This window comes from Canis lupus, chromosome 17 (assembly GCF_003254725.2).
Source record: "Canis lupus dingo isolate Sandy chromosome 17, ASM325472v2, whole genome shotgun sequence".
In the NCBI taxonomy this organism is placed as follows: domain Eukaryota; kingdom Metazoa; phylum Chordata; class Mammalia; order Carnivora; family Canidae; genus Canis; species Canis lupus.
The window spans coordinates 41,325,822-41,344,075 of record NC_064259.1 but is presented as its reverse complement, the minus strand read 5'-3'; positions in this window follow the sequence as shown (position 1 = coordinate 41,344,075).

Below are 18,254 nucleotides of genomic sequence, written 5' to 3'. Positions count from 1 at the left end.
CAGAAAATCATAGACTATACCAAAAAAACTATTAGAACTAATAAATGAATTCAGTAAAGTTTCAGAATATAAAATCAATAAACATAAATCGGTTGCATTTCTATACACTAATAATGAATATTCCATAGGGAAAATTAAGAAACAATACCATTTACAATTGCATCAAAAAGAATAAAATACCTAGGAATAAATAAAACCAAGGAGGTTGCAGACATATATTCTCAAAAGGAAGATATTTAAGAAATAAATGGAAGATGATACAAATAAATGGAAAAACATACCTTGCTCGTGGATTGGAAGAATTAATATTGTTAAAATGTCCATACTACCAAAGGCATGTACAAACTCAATGTAAACCCTATGAAAATATCAACAGCATTTTTCATAGAACTGGAACAAGTAATCCTAAGATTTATATAAAACCATGAAAGTTCCCAAATTGCCAAAACAATCTTGAGAAAGGACAAAGCTGAAGGTATCACACATACTGATTTCAAACTACACCACAAAACTATAATAATCAAAGCACTATGGCACCAATACAAAAAACAGAAAAGTAGATAAATGGAACACAATAGAGTCCAGAAATTAACCCACGTTTATATCTTTTTTGTTGTTTTGTATTAAACTTTGAAAAAGGAGGCAGAAACATACAATCGAAGAAAAGACAATTGCTTCAATAAATGGTGGTGGGAATAATACATTCAACAGAATGAAACTGGACCACTTATTACATCATATGCAAAAATAAATTCAAAAAGAACTAAAAACATGAACATAAGACTGGAAAACATAAAACTCTGAGAAGAAAACATAGGCATTGGTCTGAGCAATATATATTTTTTGACTGTCTCCTCAGACAAGGGTAACAAAAGCAAAAATAAACAAATGGGACTACATCAAACTAAAAAAGCTTTTACACAGCGAAAGAAACCATCAACAAGAGGAAAAGACAACCTAGTGAATAGGAAAAGATATACATAAATGTTAAAGTTATAATGTTAATAAATATCCAAAATATATAAATAATTCACACAACTTAATATCAAAAAATCCAATTAAAAAGATGGGCAGAGAACCTGCATGATCATTTCTCTAAAGAAGACACATGGATAGAGACACATGGAAAGATGCGCACATCACTCATCATTAGGGAGACGCAAATCAAAACTGCAGTGAGATATCACTTCACATATGTCAGAATGACTGTTATCAAAAAGACAAGAGATAAGTCTTGGCAAGAATATGGGGAAAAGGGAATCCTGGTATGCTGTTGGTAGAAGGGCAAAGTGGTATGGCCACACACAAAAAAAAGTGGTATGGCCACTAAGGAGAAAACCAGAGATTCCCCACAAAATTAGAAATAGAATACCATATGACCCAGCAAATCTACCTTTGGAAACATATCTAATTTATCTAAAGAAACAAAAGCACTAATTGAAAAGATATGCATCCCTATGTTCGCTGTAGCATTATTTACAATAGCCAAGATGTGAAAGCAACGTAAGTGTCCCAACCTCAAATGAATGGATAAAGAATATATATATATGAGTATATATATATGAGTATATATATATGAGTGTTCGTATATATATATTCATATGTGTATACACACACACACATATATATATTCTTATGTGTATACACACACATACAAACACACACAAACACACTGGAATGGAATAATACTAACCATAAAAAAAAAGGAATGAAATCTTGTCATTTGCAACAACAAGGGTGAAACTAGAGGGTATTATACAAAGTGAAATAAGTCAGAGACAGGTAAATACTGAATGATTTCACTTATGTGTGGAATCTGGAAACAAAACTAGTCAAACAAACCAAAACAGAAATAAGCCATAGATACAGAGAACAATCTAGCAGTTGCCAGAAGGGAGGGAAGTGAGGGTAGAGCAAAATAAGGGAAGGGGATTAAAAGGTACAAACTTCCAGTTATAAAATAAATAAGACATGGGGATGCAATGCACAGCATAGCAAATATAGTTAATAGTACATAACAATCTTGAATGGTGACAAATGGAATCTGAGGAGGAGAGGAAGCTAGGTCACATAGCCCATCCCGAAATATTTTCAGTCCTAATTTAATCTCTTCTGCCTAACTGGAAATTTCAAAAAAGCAATGGAATAACATTATTTTCAATTGTAACACAGTTTTTCCCCTTCTCTTATTAAATTTTACCTAAAGTTTGGGTATAAATATATACAGAATTGTGTATTTGATGAAGGTGCCATCTTAAATTATTTTTTTTAAATGTGGATTATTCAAGAAATAGTGTTGGGACAACTGGCTAGCCATATGGAAAAAAAATTGGCTCTCCACTTCATATTTCTAATAAAAGAAGTTCACATGGAACAAAGATTTGAACATTTTTTGGAACCTATAAAATTTTAGAATAAAATGAAACAGTAGTTAGCCTAAGCAAACCCATGAAGGTATCACACATACTGATTTCAAACTATACCACAAAACTATAATAATCAAAGCACTATGGCACCAATACAAAAAAAAAAACAGAAATATAGATAAATGGAACACAATAGAGTCCAGAAATTAACCCATGTTTATATCTTTTTTGTTGTTTGTTCTTTTAGCAGGTACACATTACTTATGAGTTTCAGGAAATAATCAGTTTTTAATGAACCTAGGGGTAGGAGCTGAGTGGCAATTTCCAGTATGAGAGGAAAAGATTGGAAAAGCGAACAATCCAGTGGAACTGACCTTGGTGTTTAATAAACAGCAAGATACATACATGAGTGTCATTATAGACACAAAGAGAAGGGCATAGTGTACATTGTTACATTGTCAGGATGGAGGGGTGGGGCTGATTTTTACCCCATTGCTGAATGTATAAATGTGATTCATGACCCTCCTTGCTGGTAGGAGGGAACTCTCAGGAAACCTAGCTTCAATTTTCAAAAGTTTAGGGCCTTGAGGTTAGCCTCTCGCTTTAGTGAATATGAACACAAAACAAGTTTCAGTGTCCAACACATATGTTTTTAACTTTTATTCTGTTGCTTTTTTCTGTCTACCTTGGTCAAATTATCCTCTAAAACTGTTTTTTTTAATTTTTAAATCCAAACTCATTGCATTGCTTTAAGGATTCAATAACACAATTTATGTAAAATGCTTAGCAAAGTTCTAAAGCAAAATTTTAATAAATAATGAGAAGTCATTATTATACGAATAATAGTGAGGATCATTATCATTTTATTTTGTTGAAAGCTTGCTTTCATTTATTATATAGATTATTCTCATACTTAGAAATTTCCACCATTAGTAAGTTTATGGCTTTTTCCTTCTCTATAGCCATGGTTAATTTGATATTCAATCATAAACATTTAAAACATATCTGTCTTCTTCATACAGAATTGCCAAAGTAAATCATACAGGATGGAATTAAATTTGTTACTTTGTTAAAATGCTACCTTATAGTAAAGTATATGGATTATTTCTTTGCTTCTATTAACACATTACATCTACTTTATTTCTCTGACATCAGTGTGCACCTATACTGAGATATTGTTAAATCTGTGCTTCATCACAAAAGGGCAAAGCTATCATCACTGACTTGTTTCAAGGTTAACTTTCCTGTCAAAGTAGAAAATGGGTGAGTTTATGGTAACAAATCTATGTGACCCACAATTTAAAAATTTTATGATCTTTAATGTGTGGTGAAGTGCTTTGAGAAATATAAAGCAATATATAAATGTTGGCATTTATTGCTGCTCTTTGCATCACTTTGGCTTTGCAATTATTTTCACTATTTGAAAATGGAATTTTTTGTGAATCATTTCAAAATCTTGAGGAAGCTAGAATAGAAAAAAAAACAAAAAGTAAATTTCACAAGCTCCACATTTTGATGTTTCTTTCTGAAAAATGAGCATAATAATTCTGCTTTGTTTAAGTTACAGGATTGTGGTGACTATCCAAATATGCTAATAAATGTGGATGACTCCTGAGTAATTAAGTTGTGTTAAAAATGTATGTCAAACATGAGTTTCCTTGCTGAGTTTCCTAGTCTTCAGACAATTAGTCTATAGGCCAAAGCAGCATCACCCTCTGTTTCTGCTTTGTGTGAGTGTGTTGTGTGTGTTAGTGTGTGTGTGTGTGTGCATGCACGTGCACACAAAGGCTCATACACATATAATGAAATGACCTGTGTCAAAATGGGAACAGTATGCGTGGCTTATGGGTGATATATCTGCAATGTGTGTAAATAAATATGTCTCTACACATGCTATTTTGGGTTTTTCCAAGTTTTTTTCTCTTACTGTGCATTATCTCGCTAAAACAGTAGAGTTGAATAAGACATACTCTGGTTCCTGTCATGTGAAAAGTAAAGGCTCTTTGAAAATGTGCTTCAAATTACTTTTCTATCTTACCGTCTCCACCTACATTCAACATATAATCTCTATGCAAATTAGTGTACTCAATGTCTTTAGGCAGTACCTTGTAATTTTTTCCTCTCCTGTATTATTTCAGGTTTTCATTTTTCCTACAAAATTTTCTCCTTTAGGTCTGTCTAAATCCTATTCAGTTTTTTTTTCCTTTCTTTTCTCTTTTCTCTCTTTCTCTCTTTCTTTCTTTCTTTCTTTCTTTCTTTCTTTCTTTCTTTCTTTCTTTCTATGTCACTTTATCTCCTTTTTTTTCTTGGCTTAAACAACAGTTCTGGAGATGGAAAGTTGGCAAAGTTAATTCTTTCTGGGCACTCTTTAAGAGAATCTGTTCTGTACCTTTCTCCCACTGTTGTTATTTGCTGGCATTCCTGGGCTTGTAGAAAGATCAGATAGAAAATTTTATGATGCACTTATTATGATTATATATATAACAAATTAAATCTTGTCCTGTAGACCAGATAATTTTACAATAGGGAACTTCACATTTTATGCATTTACACTTCCCTTATTGTTTACGTAGAGATTGTCCTTAATTTGCATTCAATGAAATATTCCTTGATTTTCTTTAGTCCAACTTATTATTTCCTAAACAAAACTATCCTAACTGGACTTAAATAAATCTTATTTTAGCTGCTGTTTAACTACTTTTTCTCATCCATGAAACAAATGCAAAAAACAAAAATCCCACCATTTGCCACATATTTCCATTTCTATAATCACAGCAATCAAAGGAATTTGTTTCTTAAGACAATGGTCTTAAATTATTATAATGTACTTACAACCATAAAGCATTTGAGACCATGATTTGTAGTAATTGATGCAGATTTGGTGAGGCTCTTGAGAAAAATAGAGTCAAAAACTAGTGAACAGAGGAAAAAATATCAATCACCAACATCACTGATTTTCAAACTGTTAATTTTTAACAAGATTTTTTAATAGTTACAAATGTTACATGCTTTAAACAAAATTTTAACTACACACCTGGTTTGAAAGAATAATTGAAATCCTCCTAGTTCAAGTGACATAAGATGAGATCCAAAAGTTTTAAAACAGTGGACACTTCCCTTTTAATCCCGTACTGGCGGCCTCAGCAGTATTTTAGATTTCAGGAGGTTCACACTATTTACACTAATGAAGTAATAGGTGTTAGTTTTAAGCACTGGTTAAATTTAACTCTGAGCTACCTGGTTCAGAAGGCAAATATTGTGCTGTCAGTATGCAATGAAAAAAGCGCATCAAACATTTCCAAGAGAAGCACCAGTTTTCCTAATAAAAAAATGAATTGACTGTGTGTGATTATAAATCATCACTGAGAAACATATTCAACAATGTCTTCAAAATAGGTCTTTCAGACTATAAAACATCATGCTTCATATAGCTGTTTCTTCTTTACTCAATAAAAATCTGGGAGAATTGTCGAGCTGAAGGAATTTCTGCATAGGCTTAAACTGCTTAAGTTACAAAAGCAGGGTTTAGGTAATCGAATGTGGTATGTAAATAACATGAGGAGCAGGAATGTGAATATAGAGTCTATATATCTTCTTTAAATATAATATATTTCTGCAGGTTATTTTTTTAAATAGAAGCAGGATAGCACTTCATTTTAAGTTAAAATTTTAGGTGAAAGTTTATATGATGATTTTTGCAATATGAGTGGGGGAACATTTTTTCTAATACCTGATTTGCAAATTGTGGTTTAGGCTGTACTTTCTTTTCAGCCCTTTCCTCTCTGTAGAGAATTGTAAAATATACTACATTTGAGGAACACCTATCAACAAATTATGTACAGCTAGATAATCTTCAATTGCACATATTTCTTTTTTTTAAGATTTTTTATTTATTCATGAGAGAGGCAGAGAGAGAGGCAGAGACACAGGCAGAGGGAGAAGCAGGCTCCATTGCAGGGAGCCCGATGTGGGACTGGATCGCTAGACTGGGATCACGCCCTGAGCCAAAGGCAGATGCTCAACTGTTGAGCTACCCAGGTGTCCCCAATTGCCCATATTTCATAGAGTATTCAATGTTTTAGTTTAATGCTGAAGTTTTTATTTTATTTTATGTATTTCAGGCAGCCTGATTACAACTCCGTGTTAGCCAGCCTTCTATGTCAATCCAGAAATGAATAGAGAAAATATTCCTTTCTGGATAATCTTTGGAATGGAGTCACAGTACCACCTATTTTGCACACTAAACAACATCTGAAGATATTTAGGCTCTTTGATGTCTTTACTAAGCATCTCTTGAAACAGGCTTAACTTAACCTGTCTCCTCAAAGTTAGTTCTTAGAAGTTATTTTCTCACTTTTTTTCACATCTTGTTCTCTGCAGTCTCTCTATCCACATGTTCTTTCTTTTCTCTCTCTCCTTTCCCCTTCCTTCCTTCCTACTCTTCCCCCTCCCTCCCTTCTATCCTTCCTTTCTCATGCAGCTATTCATTTCATCATGTATTTAACAAATAATTAAATTATTTACTGTTTTTATCTGCCAAGTAGATTTCTTTAAAAAGTGAAAAATTCCTTACTCACAGACACACAGCAATGGTGAAAAAGGATGTTTTACTCAGAGGGTAGTTCATATGCAATGTTAGAAGCTTGTATATTCATAGATCTTTGTAGCCAAAAGCTTATAGATAACTTTATTCTCACATTTGGCAAGAACAAAATTACTCCTGGGATATTGGAAGGGATAATAGTGAAAAAGGAACTAAACTATGGCTTTATTATTCATCATTTTACAAAGTCACTGGCAGATAATGCAGGTAAGATGTGCATTTGTGATCATGCCCTTCGTAAGAGTAGGAAGACTTGAATGAGCAGATGAGTTTAGAGATTAGAAGATCATCCAGAAACCTATTATGAACATTCAGCAAGAGAAGATGGGGACCTGATTTAAGTCTTGGGACAGTAGAAAAATTCAGATATAAAATCTGCAGAAATCAGAGACAATGATTGACTGTAAGAAGTGGCTAAGGGGAGAAATACATAGTATCTCAGGATTTCTGATAATAGTGGTTAAATGGATGGCGCTACCAATTAAAAGTAAAGAAAAGGCAGGAAAGTTAAGAAGAAGATAGATTTAGGTTCATAGTTGATGTGCTCAGGTTTGTTAATCACTGTGAGAGATACAGCCAAATGAACATACAATTTGCTTTTGCTTTTTTCATTATCTTATGTAATTTGATTTATTCATTTCTCTTTTACATAATTCTGTTTATATTTGTCTGAGCATAACAGGGTAATGTAGGTATGAGGACTGAGATTCTGAAGCCAGAATACCTGGGTTTAAATCTTGGCCCAAAGTTTATAGCTTGTGTGAATGGGTGCAAATCACACTTCCATTATGTGCCTTGGTTTACTAAGCTGTAAAAATGGATCAAAAAATAAAATTAGCAATGTCTATTTCTGCGGTTGTTGTAAGAAATAAATATCCAATGTAAATAAATTATTTATATAAATGTAAATTATTATCATCCTTACTATTGAACATCTACTTTATATCTTCTTAAAATATTCTACTGAAATATTCATTTACATGGCTTACATTGTATCAAATATAATTATGCTTGCCAGCCCCACTCCCCCCAAAAAATTAGCTACCATGAACAGTATTGTCTGCCTCCTTATTTTATGTCCAGCAGTATAACTGGTAAACAAATCCCACAAAAAAAATTGTCACTTGCATATAATAGGCCATATGACTGATGGGATCCATGGAAGTCAGAAAAAGTATTGTGTTAAATATTGAGTATAGACTGAATTCATCATACTTGGGCAAATGGGAACCTGAAATTATCCATGTTATAGGGAGGTTGAGTACCTCAGATGCAGGGTCTTGAAAGCACAAAAATAATTGTTGATTGGAAGATGGAGGCAAGGGACACCCGGGTGGCTCAGTGCTTGAGTGTCTGCCTTCAGCTCAGGTTGTGATCCTGAGTCCAGGGATCAAGTGCTACATTGGGCTTTTTGAGGGGAGCCTGCTTCTCCCTCTGCCTATGTCTCCGCCTCTCTCTGTTTCCCTCATGAGTAAGTAAATAAAATCTTTAAAAAAAAAAAGGAAGAGGGAGGCCAGTACCTAATACAAACTAAATTCTAAATACAGAGCTTTATAAGATGTGGACACATAAGGGAAATAAAACTGTGGTATGGACAATGGTCTGCTGTGTCAGACAGAATAGAGATATAAAGTAAAGAGAAAGCAAATAAGGACCAGATCTGTAGACTTCCATTGCTAGAAAAAGAAAGACTTGAGTACTGGTGGAGAGGGAGAGGGGTGGGATTCCCTGCTGACAAATACATAGACATGCTAGATACTATATATCTTGTAATCACTAAAAAAAAGAAAATTAAACAAAAAGAAAAAGTAAAATAACTTCCAGGTGAAAAAAAAGAAAAAAATGAATAAATTAAAAGAGAAAATGAAAACTAAGGAGTAAACCTAAAGGCATTTGCCATATCAAAGAAGAGAAACTTGTTTTTTAACTACCACTCCAGGAATGTAAATAATTCCTTGGACTCTTCAAAAGTTCAAAGCTGAAAGAGAAAACTCCACATAAAGATAAATGTTGAAAAGCTCATTATTCTAAGAAAGAGTAGGAAAGGACTCCCCAAGCTCAACCCACCTCCACAGCCTTCAGTGGCAAAGTAAGGCAATAAGAAACTCTTCTTATCCTACAATTCAAATGGAAAATATATTGAAATCAGTCCCTGGAATTAAAAACACAGCTATTCCCTCATCTGGATTTAGTGTTTCAATTTATAGCACTTGAATGATTAGGAAAATTCCAAGCCCATAAATTAATTTCAAGATTGCTGAGCTTGGTGTAAACACACATACACATAAAGAAAGTTACTTACCATCATTATTGAAACTTAAAAGAAATAAACTTCAGACTTAAATCTTCAAAACTATGCAAATTTTAAAAATATAAAATAATTATAGTAAATACATTTGAAGAGAACAAATATACAGGATTGAATATGTGTTCAAGAAATAGGAAATCATCAAAAATGGCCAAACCTCTTAAAAGCAAAATCATTAATAGGTTTTCCAGAAAGAAAAAATAGAATCAGTGAATTAGAAAACTCAATGAACAAATCAAATGGTATTAAACAAAAGCAAAGAACACATTGAAAAATAGACTTGATGAGTAATGCAAATTATAAGATAAGTATGTAAGATCGTGTAATTTTAAGAAGCACAAAGTGTAGAATGAAATGGCCCCCAAAATGGCATATGATTGCAAAAAAAAAAAAAACAAAAAAACATGCAAAATAGAGAGGTAATTTTCAAAGAGATAATCTGGATGTACCAGAAATAATGGAAGGTGTCAAACTTCAAACTCAGGAAGTCTAGTGAATATCAACAAAGAAATATCCACAGAAACTCCCGTCTAAACATATTATTATTGAAAATCCAGGAAAGCTAGGAAGGAGAAAAAAAAAAACAAGTGACTGGCAAATGATCATTAAGAGGATATCATTACAGTACAGGTAATGTGTCAGAACACATTGGGAAAATAACTTCAAAGTTTTGAGATAAGATTGTGAACTTTTATTTATATTCATTACCATTTAATATAAAAATTGAGAATTTACCATCAGTAGACCATCAATAGAGAAAACTCTAAATATTTATTCAGGAAGAAGGTAAAATATTCCAAAAGAAAAGCCTTAATTACAAGAAGGGTCAGTGTAAAAAAGTGTGAAGATTTATACATCAATATGTGTTTATCCATGATAATACAAAACAAAACAAAAAAGGCTAAATATATAGAGAGAGCAATGATACCACATAATACATGAAAAGGATGGTAGAATGTTAGCAATTCTGAAGTTCTTGAAAATTTTGAAAGTTGTATGATGCAATGGATAAATTTAGATTTTTAAAGTGGCATCTTAATTTAAGATAATCAATAGAAGGATAAAGTAATACAGGCAAACAAGGGTCAATGGTCAATGTAGGAAAGGAACAAAAAAAAAAGAAGTGAAAAAAAAACTAAATCAAAATCAAAATAGAAAAAGTAATACAAAATGCAAATCTATAAAATAAATGTATAGATGTTGATCTAAATACATAATAGAAAATTGAGTGTAGAAAAAAAACTGACCTTAATGTGATAATGTATATTATCACATACACATATGTGATATGAAAAAGAAAAAAATAAAGCAAATATCATCCAAAGTGGTAAGACAGTAGGAATATTTCTTTAAAATATAATATGAGGGGCACCTGGGTGGCTCAGCTGGTTAAGTGTCTGACTCTTGATTTGGGCTCTGATCATGATCTCAGGGTTATAAGATTGAGTCCTGCATTGGACTCTGCACTGGGCATAGGGCCTGCTTAAGACTGTCTCTCTCTCTGCCCCTCTGCCCTTATAAAAACTAATATACATCTGTTATCATTAATCCTATTTATTGTACTGGTGGTCTCAAGTAATAGAAAAAATACTCATTTATTTCATTGTTCTTATGGAGATTCAATTGTCTGCAAAGGAAAAATTGACAATTTAAAGACAGTTTATTTGATGTAGTAGGTATGGTAATAATATCCAGGTACATAAGTGTAAAGACAATATCAATTATAATTCTTACACAGAACTTGCCTTACCTGGTATTGACCAGTGGAATCAATAAAGTTAGGCATTGTTGCAGTGATAAATGCATAATATAAGCAGAATGAGGGTACCCAATAAATCCTATACATGTTCAGATCTTGACACATGCCAATCATGCACTATAATACTTTGAAGGAAAGGAAGAGATGTAAGAAAACTGTGCTGTGGACAGATTTTCTCTGTGATAAAGACTAACTCAAACTCAAACTACATGGAAAAATCAATTCATTTGGGTTAAACTAAATAAAAAAGCTAAATTTGTAAGAGAAGATGATAATGTGAGCGTTTATGACAAGAAAATGAATAAGAATTACTTAATTAGTGCACAGATAGTCATATGTAACATAAATGTTAATATGTTTGGTGTTTAGTCCATACTTCAAAGCACAAAAAAGATGAAAAAGGTGAAAAATGGTCTCAAACTTAGGGAATATATTCGTAGCATATAAAAATAGTAAAAAGCTAGTCTATGGACATACCACCTTGAATGTACCCGATCTCGCCTAAAAATATTAAAGGCTATATATATAGGATGTGTGTGTGTGCGTGCGTGTATATCCCTCCTTGTAATTAATAGATAAACAGTAAACAACTCATTAGAAAATTAGCACATATATTAAAAAAGCAAGAAACCAGAATGACCAATTACATGTAAAAGTATTTCTCTATATATTTAGCAAAGAACTGCAAACTAAACAAGATACACATTTTTAAATTTTTATCTAATTTATTGACCAAAACATTCTGACATTAACAAATATCAATGAGAGTATAGAGCAATAGAAACTTTTATGCACTGCTGTAAGATGTGAAATTTGAGATAACAGTAATAGTGAACAATTTGGCAAAGTCTGTTACTATTATGTTTTTGTACATTTTAAATATAATACATTTTTTAAAATTTTTATTTATTTATGATAGTCACAGAGAGAGAAAGAGAGAGAGGCAGAGACATAGGCAGAGGGAGAAGCAGGCTCCATGCACTGGAAGCCCGATGTGGGATTCGATCCCGTGTCTCCAGGATCGCGCCCTGGGCCAAAGGCAGACGCCAAACCGCTGCGCCACCCAGGGATCCCAAATATAATACATTTTAAGATAAAAAGGATTGAATTCAGGTAGGCGGATGTTGAGTATGTGATTGCTTAGTACAGGCAGATGCTGAGATTTTTCTTTGTATTTAAGGAGACGAATGGTATTAGATAGATTTAGGGGATTTAAGAGCTGGAGTAAGCCAACATGGATGTGCTTTACATAATCAGTATATTTAAAATGAATATAATTGAATATAAAAGCTCATTACTGAAAATAACTCTGCTTAGGATAAATCACTTTCTGGAATGAAGACTCATAATCTCTCATCTGCTTTTCCTGCCTCCCATTCTTCCTCTCTTGTGATCACTTTCAACCATTGACATGTCTGATGTTCTTAAGGACTTACTTATACTGGTTAATCTCTTGGGTTCTGGAACTCCCGTTGTGTGATATGTCCCCTTAAGAATTGTTTAAACCAATTCTGGAGATGTAATAAGTACCCTGAATAAAGGCAGAATTTAGCTGTATGCTGTGATGTGAGCTTTGATTCAACTGCAGAAATGTTCCCTTTGTTCTCACTGATTAATTTCACTATGTACTCACTTCTGAAGCTTTTATAATAAATTATTTGCATCAAAAGCAAGACAAGATCATATTAACACCTATAGATTTTCTTTTGCATTTCAAGAGTGTGCACAACAAATAGTTTTGCTCAGGAAACAGAGAAAATTAGAGTCATAAAATGTTAGAACCAGGTCTTTCAAATCCAAGTATGACAATCTAATTGTAATAATTGCAGGAAGACTCATTTATAAATGAGATGACTTAGACCAGCACAGTCAATTGTGTAGCAGATAACAAGCAAGAAGGATAGCTAGATAGCAAGCACTGCTTCCTTCACTGGAATCTTCCCATTGCACATCAACTCTCTCAAATTAATTTTCATTTCAGAATTTTATTGGACTCAATATTTTTTTCTGGACATAATTGGAAAATTCAATAAAGAGAATACTGACAAAAAAAGTATTATTTTAAGATCCGGCCACCACTTTTAAATTTTGATGAAGTATTTGTGTGGGAAGTGCAGGTGAAAGGCATCATAGACTGTAGGATGATTTGTACTCTTCTTCATGGGGCTTGATAATAATAATATACGTGACCATAACATTAGAGCTTTCTCCACTGTAAACAAGTGTGCTTATCCATAGAACCTGTTCAGTGTCCAGCAGGCATGTGATTTGTGTGGCTCCTCAGCCCTCTTCTTTGTCTCTTGGCAGAGCTCCACACTCACTGATGGAGCACTCTTTGGTTCTCATCAGCTTCTTAGCCTCAAAATCAACTCCTCCTCTCAGGGAGTGCAGATGCTGAGTTCACAGACTTCCTTATATTAGGGTGTACTTGCTTCTTAAGAGATTGCCACTTTCAATGTCATAAAGTCACTTTCAGGGGAATTTTTCACTTTAGTTGTGAATAAAATTTTAAGCTAAGAAATAAACTAACAGTATTTGAGCTACTAAGGAAATTTGAGAGGGAATACAGTAATATAATAAATAAAAATAATCAATAAAGAAACTTCCTGTCCCAAATATACCAAATATAACAAAATAGTGCATATAATCATCCAAGCTTATAAACTCCTTAGCCAGATGAATAATAAAATTTTCAAAATCTAACTAAATGTCAAGGTTTTATAGATTGTCTCATCCAAGAAGGGCATGGAGTAGGAATTACATAGATCAGAGTTTTAAGGAAACAGTTTCTAGGGTTATTTGTGATCTATGTTCAAGAATCATAAGACTGGAAGGCTCCTCAATGTGAGGATAATGACTGAGCAGATTCAGGCATAGAGTAAAGGCAACAGTAAAATAGGTGGAAGAACACAAAATAAACATTTTCAAGTGGGAGAACCTAAACTGGAGTCTAATTCTAATAATTACTGTGTGTGATTTTGGGCAATTTTTAACCCTTCTGAATAATGCTAATTGACAAGCAGAAGACCACAAGCCTGTGATGATATGATAGAGTCAGAGACGTGTGGATTGAAATCCAAATTGACATATTACTAGTTTAATGCTCTTAGAAAATTAAACTCTTTGCCCTCAATGTCTTCATCTATGAAATTGAGATAATATTTTTCTAAACGTTGAGATTTGAGGAAGAATGTAGTTTATGTACTAAACACATCCTGGTTACTTTAAGAATGTTAGATAAATGATTATCACTCTGTGAAGGTGGAATTTTGTAAATGTAAATTAACATGGGATTCTCAACTGGCAAGATTGTCCCATTAAAATCTTCAAAAAATTGAGTGACAGTTAAAATACTTTTGTCCTCTATTGCCCCAAAATAGTAAAATTAATCAATAATTCTTAGGGGGAAAATGTTACTTTTTCCTTTTAAACTTTCATAGGCCTCTGGTTTAATGACACATTAAGTCCCTAGGGTGTTTATATAAATGAGACTATAGTATATTTTTCCTTCTTTCAATTGAGATTAAACAGAGAAAAGGAGAATGGAGAGTTTATGAAGAGCAAATATTGTAAAGATCCCAAAACAGAGTATGCACATTTTGGCATGATAGAAATTGAGCTGTATCTTATATAGCTTATAAATGCTGACATCTAGGAAGCAATCCTGTAATAGTTGTCATGAACTTAGTTGATATTCCTGATGGTAAGACAGGACAACTCCATCCTGTCAATGCTTCAGTCAACGAACCATTTAAGGTCCATTTGGGAATGTGATATGAGTGTTAATTTTTGTCTGCAACCTTCTGATGCCAACATCAAAACTCACAGAGATATTAGCAACTTGGATGCAATATGATGCAAGGAGCAGGCTATATTGAAATTCCTTTGGAAGATTGGCTCACTCTGGTGATTTGGATAATTAATTAGCTGGGACTCAGGGCTCTCTGTTATCCCAATACAATGAGCTCCATCCATGGTAAGTTTTCTGTGGTTTTGGTGTCTTATTCACCCAAAGTGACATCCCAAAAAATCTAAAATCCCCAGATTTTGCATAGCTGGCACTCCCACACAAAAATTTGCACTCACACCCAAATCCAGACTGCCTGGTCTTAAAGTGGTCTGTTCATGTTACCAATAACAAAGTTATTTACCACCATTGTTCTATAAGTGGGAATAATGGGATGGAGCAGTTTCCCTCCACTAGATCACAATCTCTACTGCATGTCTAGCAAAGCAACATGTTCCCAGTACTCCTCAGTAGGACAACAGGGCAGTGAAGATTTGTGATTCATATCTCTAGATGACTGGGCTTGCAAGTTTCCCCAGTGAGATCTTTTCCTTAAGACCTAATGCATGGTAGAGGGGATTGTTTAGAGCTCTGAATGAGTACAAATGAACCTATCTCATAAAAACCTCAAAGGAAATAGTCTTAACAAAGGCTGCAGCACCAATGGTACTCCTGGAACAGAGGCTGATAAGAACCGCTTTATCTTATCAGCTAGATAAGAACAATAAAGATTCCATGTCAGAAGATTTGGATTTTGACTGTGAGGAGATTTTACAAATATCTAAATAAATTTTTTTTGCTGAAAATTTGTTTTTGTGCATTCACAGAAGTGGTATATGATTTTATTTATGCCTAAATAACTAAAAATGTCTATTCAATACATGGAAATGAAAGATTTTTAAATGGCATTTGATCATGTTTTAACATGAAGTCTTTATTATTTTTTAGTGACTCAGGAGATTCAAAACATTCTTAGTTTGTGGCATCATGAATTTCATGAAATACACACACACACAAAAAAAACCTCTCATAAAAAGCAGCAGCTTCCAACAAAATGACAACCCCAACTTGTAAGTACTTCAGATCAATTATAGTAATTGCGATGTCATAACACTCATTTGCACTCTATGCTATGTCTTGGCTACTGACAGTGACAGGCTTTTGACACCAAAAGTGGAGGGAAAAAATATGGGGAAAAGATTTTGATGTTAACATACATGAAACATTTTTATGTATGGTGTTAGAAAGTGGTGCAGTTTCATTCTTTTACATGTAGCTGTCTAGTTTTCCTAGCACCATTTATTGAAAAGATTATCTTTTCCCCATCGTATATTCTTGCCTCCTTTGTCATAGATGAACTTATCGTTTTAAGTGTGGGTTTATATCTGGGGTCTCTTATGTCCCATTGATCTATGTGTCTATTTCTAGTATCATACTGTTTTGATTACTATAGCTTCATAGTATAGTTTGAAATTTTGACTTGTGATACATCTAGCTTTGTTCCTCTTTCTAAAGATTGCTTTGAATAGTCGAATTCAATGGTTCTCTACAAATTTTAATATTATTTGCTTTAGTTTTGTGAAAAATGCTGTTGGTATTTTGATAGATATAACACTGAATCTACAGATTGCTTTGGGTGGTACTGGATATTAAGGTAAGTGAAATGAGGTTAGACTGAGAAAGACAAATACCATATGATTTCACTCATATGTAGAATCTAAAAAATGAATAAACAAACAAAAGCAAAATCAGACCTATAAATACAGAGAACAAACTGTTGGTTGCCAGAGAGGGATGACGAGAGGAAAGGCAAAATGGGTGGAAGAGTGCAAGATGCAGGCTTCCAGTTAAGGAATGAGTACATTTTGGGAAAAAAAATGCAACAGAAGGAATATAATCAGTGATATTGTAATAATATATGGGGACGGATGGGAGCTATACTTGTGATGAGTATAGCAGAACGTACAAGCCTGTCAAATCACTATATTGTACAACTAAAACTAACATAATATTGTCAACTATACTCAAAAAAAGAAGATACATAAAATAATTGTTATTTTAAAAAATCAGAATTGGTAGATGTCTTAGAAATTTAAGGACTTATACTGAGTTATGTCTACACGTGGAGTTTGAGAAGTAAAACACATTAATAGTTTTTATGGCCATATATAGTGTTACAGCTCTTTAATGTGTGGTTTCTACTCTTTCTAGAAACCATTTGATTTTTTTTTTTGCTTGTCTAATGAGTGAGAGGAGAGAAGGGTTATCAAAAGCTGACCTGCCCAAATTACAAAAGTATGAATTAGATAGAGCCACAAGGTAATAATTTTCCTCCAGACTACCATGCCTTTGACTCACATAATGAGATTGCACTTTATTACTCAAATACTTTGTTTCCACAAAGTTCTATATCTATATCAGTATACAAAGTGTTCTATGTCTGTATCAGTGGTTAAATATTAGGAGGAGAAAAGTAGAGGCATTGCAAAAAGAACAATTCCTAGCTATAACTATAGCCTTCAACCCAACAAAGTTAAAAAAAAAAAAAAGGTTATCTTTTTACTTATTATTTTACTGCCTATTCACAATTCCACAGCTTCCTATGGCTTTCTTATTTAGGCTGTAGTTCCTTTTGGATAATTCTTATTTTTCTTACTGATGTTCTTTGACTCACTGACCTTTTTGTTGTTGTTGTTTTTAATTTTTCACCCTTTAGACAATTCAGAGTTCTTTCTGCTTAATCAACTTCTCACCTCCATAATGGATATTTCTCAGAACATTGCTAAATGTACTTACTAGTGTTTCTCATGAAATTTGTATTTCCATAGGCAGAGTAGGAAAGACAAATGATGTTGTGGAACCCAAATGTATATCAGTATTTTTGTCTAAGATCGTCTAAGAGTTCAAATCACAACTTCACTACTGTCTGACGTGGGGCAATTTTAAAATTACTTGCCAGCTTTATTTGCCTAATCTGTAAAATGGAAAATCAGGTAATATTTATCTCATTATGTTCTGGTTTATAAATGGTAAGAGATTTTAAAAGTGCCTAGAAACTTTTCTTCTTTTAGCCAAGTTTATCCGTGTATATTTCCAGATCTCCTGCCTATCATAGTAATTATGAACCCAAAACAATTAGTCAGTACTTCATATTGTAATAATAATTAAAGTCAGATAAAGTCATCTAGCCTGATCTGTATTAGACAGTCTAAGGGGCTGTCCCTCGTTAATTTGGCACCAAATAATACCGATGAAACATGATTTTTTAGCTTTACTGTACATCCCCATGATAGAAAAGATTGAAAGAAGACACCAAATCTACTGCTATCAGATTTTTGTCTTCCAGAAATGGAAAGTGGTAATCCAGAAGGATCCTACTTCCTGATGATTACTGTAGCATATTTTGTGGTACTATTGGTTGTAAGAGATAA